At 45.7% G+C, this 6575-nt stretch overlaps 1 protein-coding gene across 1 annotated transcript in view; it reads left to right on the top strand.

Annotated features, from left to right (window-relative positions):
- The first annotated feature begins 2408 nt into the window (after positions 1-2408).
- LOC123519888 overlaps positions 2409-6575 on the top strand; it is a 127435-nt gene continuing 123268 nt past the window's right edge. The window contains exon 1 of the mRNA XM_045281522.1: positions 2409-2519. The gene's annotated coding sequence lies outside the window, so the exon portion shown is untranslated. The remainder of the gene's footprint in view (positions 2520-6575) is intronic.

Here is a 6575-nt window from a genome sequence, read left to right as displayed (position 1 = left end):
CAGTGGCAGCAGCAGCAGTGGTGGTGGTGGTGGTGGTGGTGGTGGCAGCAGCAGTGGTGGTGGTGGTGGTGGTGGTGCAGGTGGCAGCAGCAGCAGCAGTGCAGTGGTGGTGGTGGTGGCAGCAGCAGCAGCAGCAGCAGTGGTGGTGGTGGTAGCAGCAGCAGCAGTGGTGGTGTGGTGGTGGTGGTGGCAGCAGCAGCAGCAGCAGCAGCAGTGGTGGCAGTGCAGCAGCAGCAGTAGTAGCAGCAGCAGCAGCAGTAGTAGCAGCAGTAGTAGTAGTAGTAGTAGTAGTAGTAGTAGTGATAGTAGTAAGTAGTAACGGTAGTAATAATACTTGAAGAAGTGGTAGAGGTAGGTACTAGTAAATCAAGTTCAAATAACATGTTGATGATGTAAACCGTCTTTTAATAGTACACTCGTATGTTTGTCCTCGAATTTAGCAGAAAATGTAGTCATTATCGTTGTTATTTTGTTACTACTGTATGTTACTACTACTACTACTCCTACTACTTCTACTACTACTACTACTACTACTATTATTGCTGCTGCTGCTGCTGCTGCTGCTTTGCTACTGTTGTTGTTGTTGCTGCTGTTGCTATTTTCAAGTTATGAGGATGGTAATAATGTGGTTGGTGTAGCTGTCATCTTTGTCGCCGTTCCTGTTTCTCTCGTTTCTGTTACCGGTGTCGTTGAGTGAGGAGTCCTTCACGGTCATATGCACGTTGCCAGTGGTTGTTTGACGGGCAGGGAAAGTTTTTGCCAGGAAGAGGAAATCTTGGCCCCGCTAAACACTTCCTCTGGTAAGTTGTAACCCAGATATGTCCCGAGAAAGTTTTCAGCAGGGTCACTAAAGGCACGAGAAGAACCGTGTAGGGGAGGCTGGCATGGCTGACAAAGACGTTGGGTGAAGGGAGAAGGTGGCTGTCAGGTAGGGCAGAGACGGGAAGGAAAGGGAAAAACAAACTGGAGAGAGGAAGAGAGGAGAGATACGGTTCATTTCTTAACATGTACAGTAATTTCTAGAATGCTATTTTAAAGTTTTTGCACGTTTTTATCGTTTCGTATACCGTAAAAAATAATAAATGCAATGAATTACAAGGCCACGGCAGCTGTGGTTTGAGGTGTACCTCCTGATGTACTGTGGGCAGACAGGGAAGGAAAGAGTGGTTCGTGCAGGGCACTGTACTGGCGGCGGCGCCCTTGTGCACTTCCGAGTTTCCACGGCGTGAGGGCGTGAGGGCGTGACAACCTCCAAGCCACGCCGCACCGCCCACCCGTTGCCCCGGCTCCATGTCCACCCTTGGAGAAACATTTCGTCCGCACGACTGGCTTGAGAACAATAAAACTCGGTCCATCAGTCAGTCATTCCTTCTTGTCACTATGTGACAACCCAGGCACGCCTCACTAATACTTGTTTTATGCATCTTTATTCTTTCGCGTTTATTGTGCTATTTGTTTTTATCTACATTTTCTGTCCTCTTGTCACAATAGAGACAGAGTGGAGAGCGGTTGATTTATATATAAGGAATCTGGTGATCTGCTTATAACTTGATATGTTTTTATAAACTATCACGGAACATAATAGAAACAGAACGAGCAGACATAAAGAAAGACAGATGAAAAAAGAGATAGACACAGATGAATAGACGACTAAGTCGACACAGACACAGAGAAACTATAACTAACCACACAGCAAACCACGTAATTTGCTTGACCGAGAAGAAAGTGAACTTGTCGCTGATGAACCGAACACAAGAGAGAGAGAGAGAGAGAGAGAGAGAGAGAGAGAGAGAGAGAGAGAGAGAGTGTGTGTGTGTGTGTGTGTGTGTGTGTGTGTTGGGAATGGGGGGTGAGGAGGGGAAATAACAATAACAGGTGGTGGTGGTGGGGGGTCCTGCTGACCTCGGCGGAAGCAATTGGAGGTCCTCACTACAAGGGCATCGATAAGTTCCGGATGGCAGGCGGTGTATCGAGAGAAAGATAAACGTTTGTTTGATCATTAATACCTGCGGTCCCATTCTTTCACCGTCTTAGGTTTGCCGGCAACAATTATAATGTAAGAATTATTATGACAGCAGTCATAATAGTTCTTACATTATGATTGTCATTTATCATTAAGGAAACATTACGAGCTGTGTTCCGAATCAGCTTCATTTGTTGTCCGTCGTTTTCGCCTTTTTTTCTCGAATAAGAGCAAAGACTGGTACGACATTCTTGATATATACATTGAGAAGGTGCATTAGTTTGCTTACTTGTCCGCGGTGGTGTTTGAGGAGGGTTGTGCATTAGTGGTGAGCGGGAAACTACATACATTGAACAGAAGGAGGAACAGGAAGGTAGGTGGCAGAAGTGACTAGTTGGCACCGCACACCTATGAGAGTGGAGAGGTAAGAGGGGTGCTGCGGCGGGCCTTTTGTGCCGTCGGTATTCAGTGCGCGCGCGGGTGTAGTCGTGAGAAGACGTTGGGCACAGCTCTTCTTGAATCACTCTCGTCTGGATTTTTATCGTCTGTCAATAAGGTGAGGAAGTCAGTGGGTTTTGGTAAATGGTTTGCAGTGTGATGTGTGTGACCTATGGATGCCCAGTGATACGATGTGCTGACTGTCATTGCTTGCCTAACCAGAACCAAGTACTGTGAGCACTTCACCATGTGCTTGTGCGAGTAGTCTCCTCATGAACGTTTATAATTGCTCTCTGCTGGTAGTGCTTTCCTCAGAAAATATTACGTGAAGTAATTAAAACATGCTGTGAACCAAATCCCTGCAAAAGAAGGGCCATGCATGCTGTGGCAGGTGGATTGTGAGTTACTGCATGGCAGCGAGACTCATCCGACTGGAAGGGAGGGGGGGCTGGAGCGAACCAGACTTTAGGGCGTCTACAATATGGTAGGGGTATTCTTTATAATATAATGTTTAAAAGATGCAATGATATCAGAATTAATAATACTGATGATAGCTGTTGTAGACCCATTAATGTCAGTAATAGAAAGAGCATTGTGCTAAAGCAGCGATTCGTTACACTGGTGTTGTTGAAGACTCATATCTAACTTATGAGAAAAGTGAGCAAGAAACCTTCCACTGGCACTCACCACGATAACTACAGCTCCATACACCATCTCACCGCGTGAACTTCCATATCGGCGTCGAGTTGCAAATTCTTTAAAAGTCACACACACACACACACACACACACACACACACACACACACACACACACACACACACACACACACACACAGGCAGATGATTATAAATAATGTGAAAAGATCCCCGAGGTGCAGCTTACCGATACTGATGGAGGGCAGCGTGCCGCCCCTCCACGTCCTGTGTGCCGCCAGTGCCGCGGACTGGAAGTGACGACACAAAATTGCAAGCGGGTGATTCTTAAAAAGAAGTTAGAACATACAAAATTTCATTTGAAGTTGCCACACGTCAAGGCAAAAAGAGGAACCGTAGCCAATAATCGGTAGTATTGCTGTTACCTGCCTGTGAGGATAAAACCAATCTCTCCATCTGCGTCTATGTATTATGTGTTCTGTCTCGATTTTTATTTTTTTAGGTGTATTGTGCAGTTCATGGAGATCTGTTCAATTATACATGTAAATGTCTAGGTGTAAATACCATGGTGATCACGTGATTAGTAAACCTATGTAGACCTTATGAATCTAATGTCAGTGTCAATTTGTTATGCCAGAAAAACTGGCATTTCTAAAGTTCTAGATTTCTATATTGTACTTACGTGTCCTGGCGGGGCAAAATGTGTCTACGTGTGTATTCTCCTCCTCATCCTCCTTCTCCTCCTCGTGAGGGCTAAGGTGTCAGTTTTTCATTCATAAAAGAACAGAGTTTGGTATCAAAATGAACTTGTGTTACAAGTTGAAGCATGTTTAAAGGAAATGGATCATTAATGAAACAGATATGCAAGCTGTGGCAGTGCTTTTGGTTTACATGGTTCGTGCGGGATTTGTAGTGTTCATATGTTTACTGGTAAATCAACAATTATCCTTGCCTCATATTTGTTTTTTTACCGGAATTCTGAGTGTCTACTATGACCAAGATATTAGTTACAATGGTGGTGGGCTCTTGGATGGCTGGGTGCTGGGGCTTGGTGGAGAGGGGCGGAGCACGGGGGCGGGGTCCTGTAGAGGTTGCCGAAATGTTGTTAGAAAGCAGTGAAATGCTGCTAAAGACTTGTGTCTGCTGGTATTGACAGTAAGTGGACGAGTACGTTAAAGCACCTTGACATTATTGGTGAAAATGGTGATGATAACATTGAAGCCTGTGATATTATTTAGTTGTTCATGTAAACAACATACAAATGAGAGCGTCACTCGACACTGATATCCTAAACAGGGTCCAGTAAGAAACCACAGTAGATAGAAGAAACAAAAGTAGTTTTTTCCCGGTCTCTCTCTCTCGCCGCTAACACCAATTGTTGCGTTGATTGAGGTCCTAATCGCGCTGGGCCGTCAGTTTTTTTGGTGGTTTGGTGTCTTTTACTTTATTCAGCTGCCAGCATTTACAAGAATCGCTAGTGTTATTCGAGTAATACTTCACCTCCAAGTCCTACCGTGGTATGGCGGTAAGGGGTTCCAGCTTTGAATCAAGAAGTGAAGGTTCAGACTGGGTCCTGGAGGAGCGGAACAGATCTTCTCCGTGAATTCTTAACCCGTTGATCTGTTGATAAAATAGATCATTGGACATGGATTTACTACTTGAATAATGAGTCAGCACCCCACTACAGACTCGAGGTAGACAGGTGTGACGAGTGAGGCAAGGCACGGCAAGTAGCGCGTCACCAACTAGATATCAATGCTGATGATGCTTTGTGGAGCCCAAGCCATCACTCCCTGGCTGAGTGACAGATGTGCCAGGGGAACCTCGGCGGCAGCATTGTCTGTGTAGTTATCACATCAAAACTAAATGGATCATTCTTTTGCCATTAGACTTCAAGGACCAACTAGCCTTACTCCTTCCCGTGTCGTGTCATAATAATATAGTAGGTGACACATTACGATAAACTGTAACTCCGCTTACCTCTTTGAAGCCTAAGAAAATTCAGAGTAACGCTCGAATGTCTTTTGTTGAGACGACCTTTTTTTTTTTTTCTTTTTATGCTAAAGCTATAGCACCTGTAGGTATACTTGAAGGGTTTGGGAAGTGATGTCCAGCTTTAACCCATTAGCGGCGCAGGCAATTTTATTTATAGTGGTACCTATATTAGGGCCCATATCACCACCCAAACGCATCTTTGGTGTAAATAATTACACCTCCACCTAGAACCTGGGTATCATGGTGACATGTAGGTAACTTTAAACCATTCATCAAATGACGAAGTCTCAAGACGGCACATGGTGAGATTCGAACCTACGTATATATGTTACGTAGATTTCCAGATAAGTAAGTAAGAGCTGCAGTCTGGCGTAGTGGCAGTAGTAGTAGTACCCAGCGCAAACTCCCTAACCTCGAGGATCACGTGCTGATTCGGTAACCACGTAGAGAAAGCTCAGAGTTCATATATTCGTAGTCCCATCTTTTGAATAAAGGTGATGTCCTTCACATCCATGTGAGCGTTCACTGAGGACCGTCGAGGCGAGTCGCTTTCGTGCCAATCCATGGTGCCGGGCGTTACATCTCTTTAGTCGGTCACACCCTGTCTCCTGCCGCCCTGCCTCGCCCAGCCCCACCCTACCCAGCTTCGTCTCGCCAAGTGTTGGGCGGGCCTGCAAAAACCTAATACGTAACGCCACAGTCATCGGTCGCTGCCGCTGAAGTCATTATTTCTACATAAGAATACCGCTCTCCGCCCAGGTCTCGGACTGATATATAGGCGTTACTTGCGAGACTCCTGTACAGTACTAATAGTAGCGGGGATATGTGAAAACCTTACTCGTGTTCTTTAAGTCAATTGCAGAAAGACGTGTGTTGGCAGCAAAAAAGTTACATCGGTGAAGTGTTAAAGGCCACGTCTGCAACATAGGCAGGAGAGGCAGGAGTGGTGTGTCCCACGATATTAACTTCTGTCGTGACTGGCTCTCTGATCACCTGCCGGTACGAGTACATAGTACCTGCAGATTTGACATAATCTGTAAATGTTAGGAGATCAAAGAGCTGGCCCGCAAGTGTGCATAGGCTGAGGAGACCAGGGCTACTAGCGCTCCTATAATAATCGATGTTAGAAGAGGTTCTTGGGTCCACCGTACTGTCTCTTGCCGCGAACACATAAGCTAAAGGCAGTGGGTGCATTTAGCCGTCCCTCACCAGTTCCTCTCTCTCCTCCCTCCCGCCACGCGGGTAAATTGGTAACATTTCCCGTCAACTGCCTGCTGATCCACCCGTCAGTCATTCTTTCTTATGTAAAACACGGATTTCCACACACACACACACACACACACACACACACACACACACACACACACACACAGTTTCTCAATATTTGCCACACTTGTGTCGTTTTTATTGTGTTTTTCTCGCTTATGCCACACGCACCTGAAAACCCACACCCGTTCATAAATATTCTCAGAGGCAGTCATCATGTAGACGTGTGTAGAGAGAGAGAGAGAGAGAGAGAGAGAGA

Source organism: Portunus trituberculatus, chromosome 46 (genome assembly GCF_017591435.1).
Source record: "Portunus trituberculatus isolate SZX2019 chromosome 46, ASM1759143v1, whole genome shotgun sequence".
In the NCBI taxonomy this organism is placed as follows: domain Eukaryota; kingdom Metazoa; phylum Arthropoda; class Malacostraca; order Decapoda; family Portunidae; genus Portunus; species Portunus trituberculatus.
The sequence above is the reverse complement of the archived record's forward strand: the minus strand, read 5'-3'. Positions and strand labels throughout refer to the sequence as shown.